Genomic DNA, 17,045 nt, shown 5'->3' with positions numbered 1-17,045 from the left:
TACCTGGATACCATACTATAAACTAATGGGCTTGCATGACTATGATCAACAAGCTATTCCATATCACTGGGTCCCCAGTGGGGGTGGTGAGGGAGGGGTACATTGTTACATTGCTTCAATCTCAAGCACCCTGTGATTCCTCTACATTCCTGAAATCTCAACGGAACCTTTGTCTCCCTGGCTTCCTTCCACACTGAGAGGGATGTTGGGAGAAGAGTTGATGAAAGTTTCAGGAGAGAAATGATGTGAAATAGTCATGTAAACAAGAGTGGGAGATGGTCCTAAAAAAAAAAAAAAAAAAAAGAGTAAGTTGACTGGGACCAGTTTTGTGTGTGTGTGTGTGTGTGTGTGTGTGTGTAGGATTGTTTTCTTTAAAAAACGTTAAATATTTTCACATTCAATTTTGTTGCTTGGATGTTTAATTAAGCCCTCTGCCTAATTAATGTTATATACAAGGTTATGTAATTTGCTGTATTAATCCTAGGTCTAAAACTAAGTTTGAAAAGATATGAACATCCCCTGGGATCTTCAACAAACTCTTGAAAACTTGATGTAAAATAGTCACTCCTTTAAAGGAAAGATGACCTACAGAAGAAGGGATCATAAAATAAGGTGGAATTCAGCCCCAAATTATACAAGCTTATATTAGTTTCTTACTATGTTATGTCTTAACCACATAAGCAAGTCATGAAGAGTATAAAATAGGATAATTATTTCATTATAAGGGCTCTAACAGTAGGTAAAAACAATACCTAAGTGACATACTTACAATTAATTAATTCATGGATAATTAAATTTCATTAATTTTTGTGACAAGCTTCATTGAATAGGCGACATTTGATCAGGATCCTAAAAGATAAACAGAATATGAGTAAAACTACTTCAAACACAGAAATTAGAAGTTGAAAAGACATGGAATATTGTGTAGAATATGAAGGAAAAGCAATTGACTCTGGTTAGGACCATTTTGGAAGGAAAGTAAACAAGAAAAAATACATCCATAACCACTATAGAAGTATAGATGCCAGACAGTGCTGATGTTTGCAAGTTTCCTTTCGCAATGAGCAGCTAGCTCTTTTCAAAGTGACCTAGCCATTTCCAAGAGGAAGAATTGCATGATAAGATTTATACTTTAGAAAGTAAATTGCATGGATTGTGAATTTAAATGGAAGACGAGTAGGTACAATGAGGTCAGTTAGCTGATTAATGTACTCTGGTAGCTCCTGATGAGTGACCTTGTCAGTGAGGTTGGTGAAAAGGACCCAGTGTAAAGGAAGCATCTGAAGGCCTTGGTGACCAGCTGAGTGCAAGGATGGAGTGAGAAGTGAGAGAAAGGGTCAGTTACATCTCAACGGTTGTCCTTGGACACTGCTGTTTGACGGCGTTCCGTAAACTAGATTTAGAGGTTTTAATTAACATATTCAAATGTAGATCTGATTAACAGAAGGACTGCTTTGATAGAAATGAAGGAAATACTTCCTTTGTACTTTTCTCAAGGCAGACAATACATGTTTTTTTACTTCTGAACCAATGTGTTTCATAAGATTCTTAGGGACTGTATCATAGCTGTTTATGGAAAGGGGTCAGTTTTGATTGATCACTGAGGCAAAAGAAACTATGATCTAGTCCTTATGATTCTGTGGTTTATACTTTTTCTTAAATACTCTTGTCACTTGTTTATTCCTCCAGTGCCGTAGACTCCAGAAAGCAGCAGTTAATGAAATAAAGCCTAGAGTGCACAGAACACTCGACCATTAGCTCTATAGCTGATAGAGCCAAACTTTCAGAGTAGTAAATCCCTTCCCTGCAAGGATGGTTAGAGGCTGGTCTGGCAGTTCATATATAAAATCCAAGGGCAGCAAATTAAATACTATCAGAAAACTAAAAATGACTTTACAATGAGAATTCTCATCACAAAGCAGAACCATGATAAATAATAATCCATCTCTATTTTACTGTAAAGGACTATACATAGTAATTGGGCAGAATTAATTTCAGTGAGACTCATGACTTTTTTCCCTGATGGCATTACTATACACTGACAAGATTTTGTCAACTGTTGAACTTTTTAAAATCACTGCACTGAAGTCATCAGATTATTAATTCTATTTACATTTATAGTTGTAACTATTTTTTCAACCACTGACAATAGCAATGCTGCCAGAAATAAATATGCTACTAAAGGATTTAGCTCCTTATAGATCAGCATGCAAACAGTCAGACAGCTGTATTTTTCACCTTCCCATCTAGATAAGCTAAACAATTGATGTAAATTATAATCAGGGAACTCAGGAACACTTTCCATAAATTATCCCTTTCAATTAATATTATCAAAAGAATGCTTTTGAATGTAGCTTTCCTAGTGAAATATGATTTTCATTTTCTTGATATTTTACACTATATACTTAAAATTTGCCAGCACATGAAAAATCAGTTTTCCAAACCAATATCAAATAGAATGGGCTGCATGTTTAAAAGATGAAGAATTGTTCTTCGCTGAACATAATAAAGCGTAACACAGGTTTTTTTTTTTTTTTTCCTGAGAACTATTAAGAGGTAAATGGAGGCAGATTAAAAACGTTAAGAGTTTATTTGGGCAAACATTAATTCAAGTCAGGCCATGACAAAGCAGAAGTGGTTAGGAAGGTTTCATGGACAGAAGCTCAAGTCAGATATTTATAGAGAAGAGGTGAAAGCAGAGTGTGGAGATTATTGATTGGCAATAGCTTGAAGCCTAGTTAGGAGTTGGTGTTTGGGTGTTCTTAGGTTTCAATTTTATAACCATGAAGGATTTGTAAGATAAGATTTTGGTTTGTATAAGTAAGCCATCTTTTATTTGGTTTGCTCAGGTGACACCATTAGAGTCACCACAGTCTAAAGCTTCCTTGTTTAATTTAATGCAACCAAAAACCTTCCAAAACCCCCAAAACAAGAGAGCAATCCAAACTTTCTGGAAAAAAAAATGATGCTGATTTTGATTAATATATTTTATGACCCCTATACCTGCATATGTATTGTAATAAACTGGAAATTGTTAGCCTTTTAACTTTATATATTGGCTTGAAAGGGAATATATATAATTTACAGGCATGTTAAAACATAAAACCTATATTTTTGTTTAGTGCATATATTTTTCATATTCAACTTTTCATGCATGACTAGTCACAATTTGATTTTTTGTGATGCAAACAAAATGGCAATCAGGTTTAGAAAAAAGCTATATTCTCTTGTAACTTGAATTTTTCTTTCTTATTGAGAAGTTTCCAACATATATATATATATATATATATATATATGTGTGTGTTGCTGATAACTAATTGGGAGTGTTTTGATCTCTGGAATCAGCATAGAAAATACTTCAAACAGGTTTCCATTTGGTATTGAATATAGTGTTGTTAATCATGGAAGAGTGTATAGAGATAGCTTTATAATATAATATGGAATAGTTGTGCATCATGACCTCTGTGTGAGTGGCTACGCTATTGTGTTTCTATTTAAAGAAGTAAAGTGTGAAATAAAAAGAAGTAAAATGGATGAATCAGACACCTCATTCTGACTCATTTTCTATGACTTATATATTTGTTTAATGACTTTGTTATGTTCCTTATCTTCATGAAATTATAAAATAAGGATTATAATATAGTGAAGTAAACTGGGTAGAATTTATGCACCTCCAAGTTTTCTTAGAACAAGTCTATGAAACTACTAACCTGAAATTTGGTAATTTTTTGCTCAGAGATGGAAGCTTATTTCCAAAATGTAGTACATTTGTGTTAGGTTCACTTAATAAAATAATACATCACTGGTGACCTCCCCTTGGTTTCTCTTCCTTATTTTAAATAGATAGCTGGGATCTGTAATACTTTGTCTCCAAGAGTTTGAAGAAGCTCAAGTCAAGGGTTGGTTTTCATGAATGTCTAGTTGGGTGAAGCGATAACACAAACTGTTCAAGCAGTTGAAGAGTAGCAGAGGGTTTGGAAAAGTTACTAGAAGGAGATAATTCCCCCATATTTGGAAAAAAAAAACTAAGAAGTATGATTCCTGGCCATGTCCCAGAAAGGTGGTAAACCTAAAGAGAATGGTTAAATGGCAAACCCAAGCATGCTGGACACTAAACTCAGCATTTTCCATGCTCATCAAAAGTTCTAGTAATTTTTATGACAATGGAAGAGCATATAAACATATAGGGTTTCCTCCCAGTGAGTTGGTGTTAAGATGGAGAAACCGTTTCATAATATGGTATAATCATAGACTTGGAGAAAGAAACTCTCAACAGTCCAATGTTAGAAATTTACTATTGCACTGATTTTGACAAAGGAAAGATAGGCAGACTGATGAAAAGGTAGAGAGTGACAGGAGACAAATTTCAATGTCTAGGAGACTGCAATTCTAAAACCACATTCACACTCTGACTTTTTAACTTTTTAAGTACCAAAAGTGCTAGTGCATCTGACCCTAGTGTTTAATTTTGTTCTTATAAAGAACTCTTCAGTCACTTGACTTGTTTCCCCAACTGTGAAATCAGTATTTTAACATTGTGAAATAGATCCTGTGATATTTTTCTTATCTTTTAAAAATGATGCTTACCATATGAACTGTAACACCAAATGTCCATGAGTTATTGTATTTGCAAGGCAAAAACTGGGGGCACAACAAGTTATTTCCCTTCTGCAGGTCCTCTAGTCTCACCACATCTTTCTTGCTTTGCATACTTTCTTTTCCCCTTTACAAATGTCCATCGATTACTATGCCCTCAAACCTCCTGCAGGGCAAGCCATGATCATTTCCGTCTGGAGAGTGTAACTGCGTCACACATAATGGAGGAGGAGCAAATGGTGTTTGTCAGAGCTGCTCATTTTATAGGTTCAATGACTTATAATTCAGAAAGATGGTTTCCTCCCTAATTTTTACCTTGCCCTTTTAAACCAAGCACTTTATAAATATTAAGAAAGTAAGACAGTCACAGTTCACTTTTGTTAATGTTGCCAGAATCATGGGTGTTTAAATAAAATGTGTTCTCAATTCAGATGCTTTCTAAAATCCAGGTAGTTTACATTTTCTTACTTGGCAAAATTGTGAAGGACTTCCATATTTAAAAACATACTGATTTATCTATCTACCAATTATCATTCTATCTAAATAAGTAGTATATATGCATATATGCATATCTTAACCTCATTAATAGTATGTAGAGTCACTCTCAATAAATCCTCATTTTACTTTTTTTATATGACTTCGGTTGTTGGCAACAGGAAATATATTTTTATTTTGAAGTAATTATCCTTTGACTGCAATTGATGCACATGAGGAAAAGTTAAAAGTTAATTAGCAAGTATTTCGAATGTTACTACTTTATGCTGTTTAAAAATAATCTCGGCCTTCAAAAGCTGGAAAAGGCAATGCAGGAAAGTAGGTCCCTTTCTTGCCAAAATGAGCAAGTTTCATTGTTTGCCAGCAGAAATTTCCTCTACATTTCAAGATTTTTTTTCAACGTGAGAAACATTTTTTGAAAGAAGTCCCATTCTCATTTGCAGATCACAAAACTATTTTTGCTTCTTGTCCATTCTCACATTTGGATAAAACAATTTTGTTTTTGAATGCATACATAAGCCACCTGGCTTGCTTTTCATCCTCAGCCTAATGGGTGAATGGAATGAGACTGCCAGCAGCTTGAAGCAAATCTAGAAAGGGCTGTTCTGACAATTTCTAACTCCCGAAAATAGCACACTGCCTTTCTGATAGTGTATTCAATTTATTTAAATTGTTGTGCTGAGGGAAAATCATTTTTCCTTCTGTTGCTCTTTCCATTATTTTCAGTGTCTTTTGCCATTTGACTTGATTCACTGACTGTTGGATCTCTGTCACCTTCCTAAAGAAAACATTGAAAATTGGTAACTTTCCCAAGGATGGAGGCTTTTAACTTTCTCACAGATCAAATTCAATTGCATATCCAATTAATTACTATAATAGACATATACGACATACATTATGAAATACATGGATATTTTTGCAACTGGAAACAAGTTGATAATAGCAGTTTATCTGTATATCACAGTAATGCTAAGTGTGAATATCCCACATTGGACTTGAACTCAAGCAAAATTAGCAATGCTTACTGGTCAGACTGATTCCTAGAGAGGGAAGGAAGAATGGGTGAGGCATCAATTTCCCACCCTCTGTCAAGTATTTATCATTCTGATACAGAAATGACAGTATGTTTCTCTTTAAGATATTTCATTTATTTTTTGCACTTGTGAGCTTTTTGCTTACTTGCAGATGTCTCACATTGTTTCAGAAATGATATAAAGCCACTTAAGTATGTATAGTACAAAAGGAGATGGTCAGAAAATGATTTGGAAAATAAATTGCATGAAGGGAAAATGTCAGTGAGAAAAACAAAGCCAGCAGAGCACAAAGGGCACGTGTTTGTCAAAACTTTTTACCAAATCTAATATTAATAGAGAGATACGAATTATCTCCAGCCAGTCTCAAAGATGGCATGATCATTTAAATAATGATGACAAAATCAAATTAGCTACATAGGAGAAAGAAAATGGTACCACTACTAGCACTTCCAGCTAAATTTAATAAAATCAGCTCTTAAAGGGTCAGAATAATACTGTCCATAAATTCTGTTCTGCTTTTGCCAAGGATACCTACCTAGTTTCACTCGTTAAATGGTTTCATTGTATCACTTAACATAAGCCAGTTGGATAGGGCAGTATAGTAATAACAACAGTAATGCTAAGTACCATGATATTGGCTCAAGAATTTTTGATATACAGTCCTTCAGATGATTTTGATTAACAAAAGTGAGAGGATAGGGGACCACCCAGGGGAGACTGCTATCTGATCCATCAAAGAACAGTTTCTACCAACCCAGGTTTACTCTCATTAAACTAAAGCCTTTCATAAGCATCAATATCTGGAAGTCTCCATTCAACTCTAGCTCTCTAGCTTATTTTAACTCTCTTTCCGCAAAACCAAAGCCTGAGGAATAATCAATGAAGTCCCCAATCTTATATTTTTCCTAATAGAAATCTCCACTAATTTAAAAAAGTGTAACAACTGGAGTAATCCTCCACAGTTTACGGTATATACAGGAAAACCATGAGGTGACATAAAATACTGGTTCTCATAGAGATGCAATTTAAAATATCCTGCACTTATGCCATATGCTTTCACTCAGAACTATTATTTTAAAAGGCAAGTTGCTGTGCTTACTCTAAACTGATTTTCTGAAGGATAGGTATCCAGTACTTTCCCCAGTATTAGGATTTATATACCCAAACATGATCGATTCTGGCCTGAAGTATATCTCCAAAATTAGAACAAAACAGTTTTCAACAAGAGATCCTACTTCAGATGATAACTTGTCTCTGTGCTTTCATGCTTTGGTTTGTAGTTCTCAAGCTAGGCTTTGCATTATAATACTGGTCCCTGCTCCAGAGATTCTGATTCAGTCACCCTGAGGTAAGATCCAATGAATTGGGTATTTTTAAAAAGCAGCCAAGATGATTTTAATAAGCTGACATTCACCATGTTAAACTAATCAGTTCCAGCTTACCAGGAAATTAAAACAAGTCTAGTGAGAAGGCTCCAGGCTCGTAAACTAAAAAGATCAATTCGTTTTCTTAAAGTTTTCAGAGTTGTAGTCAACAACCCAGTTGGTCTAGCTTGTATTTTATTCCAGAAATTATCAATGTAGTAAGAGATCTGACTGTAAAAATGGGGACATCATTTCTAATACTCCAATAGGAGTAAAATTACAACCCCACAAAGGAACGAAGACATGCAGGTCCTAATTTATAGAAATAAAAAATAAAAACAAAGTGCAGCAGATGAATCTTTGTTACTTGAATGAATTCCTAATACAAAGGACAACCATGGCATTTAGTCTGACTGTATCTGGAGAGCCTTCCTGCTTACCCGAAGATCTCCTCCTGCACATAACAAGCAAATAACCTCTTCAATCTAGGGAAAGAATGTCAACTTGGTTATTTGAAGTGGAGAAACTTGCAGGAATTCTGGCTTAGATCACTTGCATTGGGTTGGAACTTGTTCAACCAGCCAAATAAAGGGGATTCTTAAAGCAAGAGTTTCAACCACCAAACAAGCAATTCACAAGGTCTCTCAATGAGGAGACAATGTCCGGTGGCTCGGGAGTGCTGTCTCATGGACCATTCTGTAATGAGGCCAAGGAAATCCCCTCTTCTAAGAAGATCAAAATGGGCAGTAGTTAGGAACAGGCTCTCACTATGCCTTGGTGGGGCCTATAAGCAAATATGTCTTCCCTCCTCCACAAAAATCACAAGGGAAATTAGAAATACTTTGAGATGAATGAAAACAAAATCACAGTATATGTAAACTTACAGAATGTAGCTGAAAATACTTGGATGTAATTTGATAACTATAAATGCTTATATTAAAAAGAAGGAAGACATCAAATCAATAACCTAACTTTCCAACACAAGAAACTGGAAAAAGAAAAAAAGAAAAAATAAATAAACTAAATCAAAGCAAGCAGAATGAAGGAAAGGCTGATATTACTACAATGAGGAAAAAAACAGGTCTATTACTACCCACATTATAAAAATTAAGAAAGGAAAATTTGTGTCAACAAAATAGACACCTCAGACATAATGAAATATTTTCTAGAAAGACACAAACTATCAAAACTAATTCAAGGAAAAACATGAAATCTCAATATACCTATAATAAATAGACATTATATTAGTAATCCAAAATCTCTATAGAAAGAAAGAATCAAGCCCAGATAATTTCATCAGTAAATTCTACCAAGTGTTAAAGGAGAATTATTATCAGTCTTTGGCATATTCCTGAAAAGACATAGAAAGGTTGGGGGAAAACTTGCCAACTTCAAGGAGGGCAGTATTACTCTCAAAATCTAAAGCAGACAAAGATGTAACAAGAAAAGAAAACTACAGACCAATATCATATATTTACCAAAACACTAATAATCAAATTCAGCAACATATTGAAAGCATTATACACTAAGACCAAGTAGGATTTATTCCTGGAATACAATGTTGGTTCAATATATGCTAAGCAATCAATGCATAAACCATATTAATTGAGCAAAAGGCAAAAACACATCATAATCTCAATACAAATGCATTTAGAAAAATTGAACAACACAATAATAAAAACAATATATTAGGAATAAAAGTAAACTTTGTCAAATTATAAAGAGTGTCTAAACTGCAGCTGTCATCATATGTAATGTTAGTGGTTCCTCTGAGATCAGGAAAAAGACAGGGGAGATGTTCTCACTTATATTCAATATTGTACTTGAGGTTCTATTCAAGTCAATTAGTCAATTAAAAGAAATAAAAGGCATCCAGATTGAAAGGAATAAATAAAACTATATCTATTTGTAACTGACATGATCTTCTATGTAGAAAATCATAAGCAAGCCACAAAAAAAGTATAAAAACTAATACATGAGTTCAGCAAAACTATAGGATGCAAGATTAATATGCAAGAATCTGTTTTATTTCTGAGTCAGCAATGAATGATATGAAAATGAAATTGAGAAAGCACTCAATTTATATCAAAAAGAACAAATATTGATTAAATAGAAATCTGTTTCCCAAAATAAATGTAAGACTTGTACCCTGAAAACTATGAAATATCATTGAAAACAGTTAAGAAGACCTAAATGAATGGAAAGACATCCCATGATTATTCTGATTGCTTAAATTGAACTATATATACTCCACACAATTCCCTTCAAAATCACAGCTACCATTTTTTTTTCAGAAATTGACAAGCAGATTCAAATTGAATATGAAAATGCAAGACATAGAATATCCAAAAACTCTTGAAAAATAACAAAGTTGAGGAGAGAGAACCAAGGTGGTGGCATGAGTAGAGCAGCAGAAATCTCCTCCCAAAACCATATGTATTTTTGAAAATACAACAAATACAACTAATCCTAAAAGAGAGACCAGAAGACACAGGAAAACAGCCAGACTACATCCACACCCAAGAGAACCCAGCGCCTCGTGAAGGGGGTGAGATACAAGCCGTGGCCGGGCGGGACCCGAGCGCCCCACACCCCAGCTCCTGGTGGGAGGAGAGGAGTAGGAGCAGGGAGGGAGAGGGAGCCCAGGACTCCTGAACACCTAGCCCCAGCCATCCGCACCAGAGCGCAGACACACAGTGCGTGCGTGGGGTGCTGGAAGCTAGGGAAACAGGACACTGAGACCTGTGAGTGGGTCCCCGCAGCCAGCGCACCCAGGACAAAGAAAAGCGAGTGCTTTTTGAAAGTCTTAAAGGGACAGGGACCCCACAGCTGGACAGAAGTGCTCCAGAACACTTAGCCTAGCATCTGGGAATCCCAGGGAACTCTGGGCGCCCGAACCCCCACAGTGCAGCTCGGAGGCCCCTCACCATGATAAACAGCCTCCCACCTGTTCCCCCTCCTACGCGACTCCTCCATATTGGAGAAGCAGCCTAAGGCAGGCCATGCCCACAGCAACTGCAGAGCTAAATAAACTCCATAGCGGCCGGGCAAGATGAGAAGCCCCGTCTGCACGCAGCTGCCCAGCACAAGCCGCTAGAGGCCGCTGTTCTCCCAGGAGAGGAGAGGAGGGCCACAAACTGGCAAGAAGGGACTTCCTGTTACCCAACACACGCGCCAGCTCCCCGCAAATACATCTATCGCCATGAAAAGGCAGAAGAAATTGATACAGACCAAGATCACAGAGGCAAACCCTGAGAAGGAGATAGACCTAAGCAGTCTTCCTGAAAAAGAATTAAAAATAAAGCTCATAACCATGCTGATGGAGCTGCAGAGAAATGTGCAAGAGCTAAGGGATGATGTCCAGAAGGACATTACAGAAATGAAACAATCTCTGGAAGGATTTATGAACAGAATGGATAAGATGCAAGAGGCCATTGATGGAACAGAAACCAGAGAACAGGAACGCATAGAAGCTGACACTTCCAAAAGGAAAATACCTGCATTATAGGGGTACCAGAGGAAGAAGAGAGAGAAAAAGGGATAGAAAGTGTCTTTGAAGAAATAATTGCTGAGAACTTCCCCAAACTAGGGGAGGAAACAGTTGCTCAGACTACGGAGGCACACAGAACTCCCGAGAGACAGGATCCAAAGAGGACAACACCAAGACACATAATAATTAAAATGGCAAAGATCAAGGACAAGGACAGAGTATTAAAGGCAGCCAGAGAGAGAAAAAAGGTCACCTACAAAGGAAAACCCATCAGGCTATCATCAGACTTCTCAACAGAAACCTTACAGGCCAGAAGAGAATGGCATGATATATTTAATGCAATGAAACAGAAGGGCCTTGAACCAAGAACACTGTATCCAGCACAACTATCATTTAAATATGAAGGAGGGATTAAACAATTCCAGACAAGCAAAAGTTGAAGGAATTTGCCTCCCACAAACCACCTCTACAGGGTATTTTAGAGGAACTGCTCTAGATGGGAGCACTCCTAAGACTAAATAGATGTCACCAGAGAGAATAAAATCACAGCAAAGAAAGCAGACCAACCAAATACTAACTAAAGGCAAAAAATTAAATCAACTACCCACAAAAGCAGTTAAAGGAAGCACAAAAGAGCACAGAATAAAACAACCAACAGATAAAGAATGGAGGAGGAGGAATAAGAAGGGAGAAAAATAAAGAATGACTAGACAGTGTTTAAAATAGCTCAATAAGTGAGTTAAGTTAGACTGTAAGATACTAAAGAAGCTAACCTTGAACCTTTGACAACCACGAATCTAAAGTCATAAGTACATATCTTTCAATAATCACCCTAAATGTAAATGGACTGAATGCACCAATCAAAAGACACAGAATAACAGAATGGATAAAAAAGCAAGACCCATCTCTATGCTGCTTACAAGAGACTCACCTCAAACCCAAAGACTATAGGAACAAAGAGAGACTGAAGGAACAAAACAGCAGCAGAATCATAGAACCTAAGAATGGACTAACAGTTATCAAAGGGAAAGGGACTGGAGAGAAAGGGAGGGAAGAGAGGGATAAGGTGGGGAAAAAGAAAGGGGACATTACAATGAGCATGTATAATGTGGGGGGGGGGGGCATGGGGAGGGCTGTGCAACACAGAGAAGACAAGTAGTGATTCTACAGCATCTTACTATGCTGATGGACAGTGACTGTAATGGGGTTTGTCGGGGGATTTGGTGAAGGGGGGACCCTAGTAAACATAATATTCTTCATGTAATTGTAGATTAATGACAAGAAAATAAATTAATTAATTTAAAATAATAACAAAGTTGAAGGAGTCATCACCTTTCCTAACTTCAAAACTTACTGCAAAGCAACAGTAATCATGACATTGTGTTAGTGTCATAAGGTAGTCAGAGTCCAGAAATAAACCTTACGATTATGGTCAATTGATTTTCAATACTGCATGACAAGGAAATTTAGTAGAGGAAAGAAGAGTCTTTTTTTTTTGTGGTCATAGTTTTAAGGTTTTTTTTTTCGTTAAGGTATCATTGATGTACACTCTTATGGGATTGTGGGGTACCATGATTGGTGCACATGGTGTGTGTGGGGTCATGGGAAGACAGTGTAGCTCAGAGAAGACAAATAGGGACTCTGTGGCATCTTACCACACTGATGGACAGTGACTGCAATGGGGTATAAGGGCGGGGACTCGATAATAAGGGTGAATGTAGTAACCACATTGTTTTTTTTTTGCAAAAGAAGAGTCTTTTTAATAAATGGTGCTGGGACAAATGAAAATCCACATAACAGAAGAATGATGTTGAAATGGTACCACACCATATGTAAGTATTACCAAATATACATATAAGAGCTAAACCCACAATGCTCTTGGGAGGGAAACAGGCACACAATTCCTCGACCTTAGATTATGCAATTGTTTTTAGATAAGCTACAAAAACATAAGCAATACATGGTTTAAAAAAACATATTCTTCAAAATTAAAAACATTTGTCTTTCAAAGTCCACCATCAAGAAAGGAAAAGGAAAACCTAAACTGCAAGAGAAAATACTTTCAAATCATGCATCTGATAAGGAAGTTTATCCAGAATATATTAAAACTCTTACAACTCAATAATAAAAAAGATAAATGGCACACTTGTTTTAAAAATGGGCAGATGATTTGAATGTCATTTCTCCATGGAAGATAATAGTCAACTTAGAAGTCTAATAAGCACATGTAAAGAGCTTCAGCCTAATTAGTCATTAGGGGAATGCTAGTCAAACCACAATGAGATATTACTTCACACCCAACCCAAGATTGTCATAAGCTAAAAGATGGGAAGTGATCATTAGAGAAAATATCAAAACTTGGAACCCTTAGACATTACTGGTGGGAATGAAAAATGGTGGTTATTTTGCAAAAGGGTATGGCAGTACCTCGTGAAGTTACACATAATTTCCATGTAACCCATTTATTCCATTACTAGTTATATATTCAAGATTGAAAACATGCACATGACACATAAACAGACATACAGAAACACAGAATATTCATGGCAGCATTATTCATTAGACTCAAAAAGTGTAAACAATCCAAAATGCCCATCAATGAAAAAACAAAAGGTGGCATGTCCTTACAATGAAATAGTTATTGAACCATAAAAAGGGAATTAAGTGCTAATATATGCAATATGAATGAACTTTGAAAGCATCAGGTTTGGTTTTCCTTTTGTTTGTTGTTTATTTTTATGCTTTCCTACTTTTAATTTTTCCTAAATTTTTATTCTATATATTTTTTACCCTGTTCCCATGTTTATGCTTACAATAAAACTAAGACTGCTCATAAACTCAAAGTGTTGGGTCCAGTGTATCTCCAAGATATTATTTAGTCAAATCCATTTCACTTTAAGGGAAATTAAGCCATTTCAATTTATAGAGATAAACCATCTTTGGTGTCTAATCTAATTACTTGTTTTAACATGTATAATTAATGCATGAATTAGGAGGAGAATAATCTTCCAGGATGGGACTGAAAGACCTAACTTAACCCCATCAGCAATTAATGGGGACTAAGAGTTTGAGAGGGCAGAATAATCTTATGGGAATGATCCAGTTTAGGAATCATTAAACAAATAGAGTAATTTCTCTTTATATTTTAATGCAGGAGTGAAAAATGATAACTGGTTGCTATGTGATGTATTGGTGATTAAGAAATATGGACAGAGAAGATAATTTTTCTGCTGACTTATTTCCAATATATTTCGTTCAATTACATGGGCCTAAGTGTGGCGAACCTGTTTATCTTTGGTGATATTTTGCTATAGGTATCAGCAAATCTTTATTGAAAGAAGGGCAAACAGATATGAGGGAATGAACCTCTTAAAATCTCCTTTGATCATGTCAATTCCCAGTAATAAAAGGAAAAAACTTAAACTCTGTTCAATGACATGCAATTTTCTTCAAAATCTTATCCCAATCTTTACAATAATCATATATACATATATATGTGTGTATATATGAACATATACATAATGTATATATGTGCATGTGTGTATATATATGCATATATATCCCTTTAGAAAATATAATTTGAGTAATTATTTTCCAAAGGCATTAAATGTTTTCCCATATCATTGCATTTGATTGACCTACTGATTCAGATTATTTTTGTTCACTTGGTGTGCCTTCTCCTCCATTAAAATCCCCTTGTGCCACCACTAAAAATGATTGTTCCTTCAAGTGTTGTATGACTCTATAATAATTTAAATTATAATTATTATTAGCATTTCCTCTATAGTGCACACTATATCTTTTTGAAGCATAGTATACTTCCAGCAATTATTGGAAGATAGTAAAGTCATTTACTTTTATCCTCCTTGAAAGACTAACCAGTTGAATCTCATACAGTAGGTGTATTCAAACTATATTAGTTGAATTAAATTTCTCTTTTATGATATATGAGATAATGACAGATCTAAAAGGAACAAAGTGGCATTCAAATACAATAATACAAAAAATAATAAAGTGAATCTATTCTTTAAGTTAGCTTAGTTTTTAGTAGGGTTTTACAATGTGTCATTTTTCTCATTTTGGTTTCCAATCCTGTTTGTGCATGCTTTCAGACAAAGTATTTTGCACTGTTAGTTTCTGTATTGTAGAAAATAGAAATGTCCCACTGCAACAAATTTTGGTGGGTCTACTTAATCGGCAGAAATTTTCTGGCCCATGTTTGACTCCAATAATTTTCATTGCTTCTTGGAAGTCTTGATCTTGACTGTAATGATTTTTCTGTTGTGTAATAGTTCTCTTACACCCATAATTTATTACTTGAAATCTGACATTTCCTTTTCCTTAAATAATTGCTTTGTATCTTTGCCATGTAAACAATAAATAAAAACCGTATCAGCCCCTTCACTCAGAATAGCTTCAGTTTAGAAGGGAGTTTTCTTCTCTCAGTTTTAAATTAGTCATACCTTGGACACGAATAAAGGTATATAGTTAGGCTTGTCTTGATCTACTCTTTTCAGGAAATACGTTGTGAATAGTTGTAGCAGATGGACAACTTGTTATCACATTTTTAAGAAAAGTTGAAGAAGGAAAAGTCAAGTTTTGATTGTTTTTAGTATTACAATGTTGAAAACCTCATATATGAGATCCTCATCTCAACATGTATTGACTTTTCATGTACCATATAGGTTTAGGGTTATTTAAATAGAAATAATGTCTGCCATGGAAATCATCCCTTTGATAAGTACCTTTACTTAAACAAGTTCTTTTCTGTTTATAAAACTATGGATGTTATAAATAATTATCAATTTTTAAAGTATTTTTAAATGCTATTTTAGGTAAGTACTCTCATCAAACATGAGAAACTGATGTTTTCCCCTTAACCTTATGTCTATTGTATATTTATCTATTTCACATCCCATTTTGTTTCTCTATTTACCCCTTCCACTGTCTAAGAGCCCACTTATGGCAATCTGACCTTTTTATAATCTGTAGAACATTTGCAAGTGCAAGGAAAGGTAAACTAAAATCTAATAAACAATCAAAGCCCAGCTGTACTTCATATCTAAACTGCTTTGTACTGCTCAAGAAGAAGCTTTTTGTGTCATTCTGATGGACCCCTTCTGTCATCCTCATCAGTTTTAGTCACTTTTTTCCCCATATCAGACATAGATTATAGGGGAGTTTGTTGGAAGCCAAAAATGAGTGAAATATTCATGGTTATGGTTGGTTCATTCCCTTTTCTCATCTCTTCTACAATTCATGAAATGCCTTTTGAATTTTGTAAAGCAGTTTTCAGATCAGTTGGAAGTCAGCAAAAATTTAGCATTAATGAGTTCATTTCCACAAAAATCGGCTTATTACCATGCAGACTTCCAGTGTTATATGCTACTGGTTTTATAGTCATTTTCTCTATTCTTTTATAAAGATATTCTTTTACCTGCCACGTGTGCAATAATGAGACTGGTAATACTCTCTTTTTATAAGTGTTGCAAGCAATAAAAACATCACTTCAATAACTTATGGTAAATTAACCAAGTGAAATAAAACTTTTATACAAACAAATTACATATGATAGTTGAGAAAATTTTTCTTAACCCTATTGTCCTTTAAAGTAAATATAGTGATCTATTAATAATGAAATCTCAAATGATAGGACTTATGAATAAAAGGAACTCTAGATGATTATGACTATAATATTCATTAGAGAGTATTACATATGAATATTATGTACTCAAAAGACTTAAATACTTAAATCACAGACAACTGAACACATTCATATATGTAAATTATTTCTAAGAGCAACTAATCATTATTACTTAATTTGCATATTTTCTAGTACAAATGTTTATAATAATTTGTAAAAGTGAGTATCAGTCAGCACTCATTCCCTGCTTTCTCTTTGCCTTCATTCACTATCCCTCCTTGATATATTTAAAATGTAAAATAATTTATTTATTTTCAAAGAAGAGTCCTATAAAACCACACTCTTTCAATTATTACTTAAATTTCTTCTTGTATAAAAACTGAAGGATACAACAACTTAGAGTTGCCCATGATATATAATAT

The sequence above is a fragment of the Manis pentadactyla genome, chromosome 2, assembly GCF_030020395.1.
Source record: "Manis pentadactyla isolate mManPen7 chromosome 2, mManPen7.hap1, whole genome shotgun sequence".
Taxonomy (NCBI): domain Eukaryota; kingdom Metazoa; phylum Chordata; class Mammalia; order Pholidota; family Manidae; genus Manis; species Manis pentadactyla.
This window is presented reverse-complemented; position numbering follows the sequence as displayed.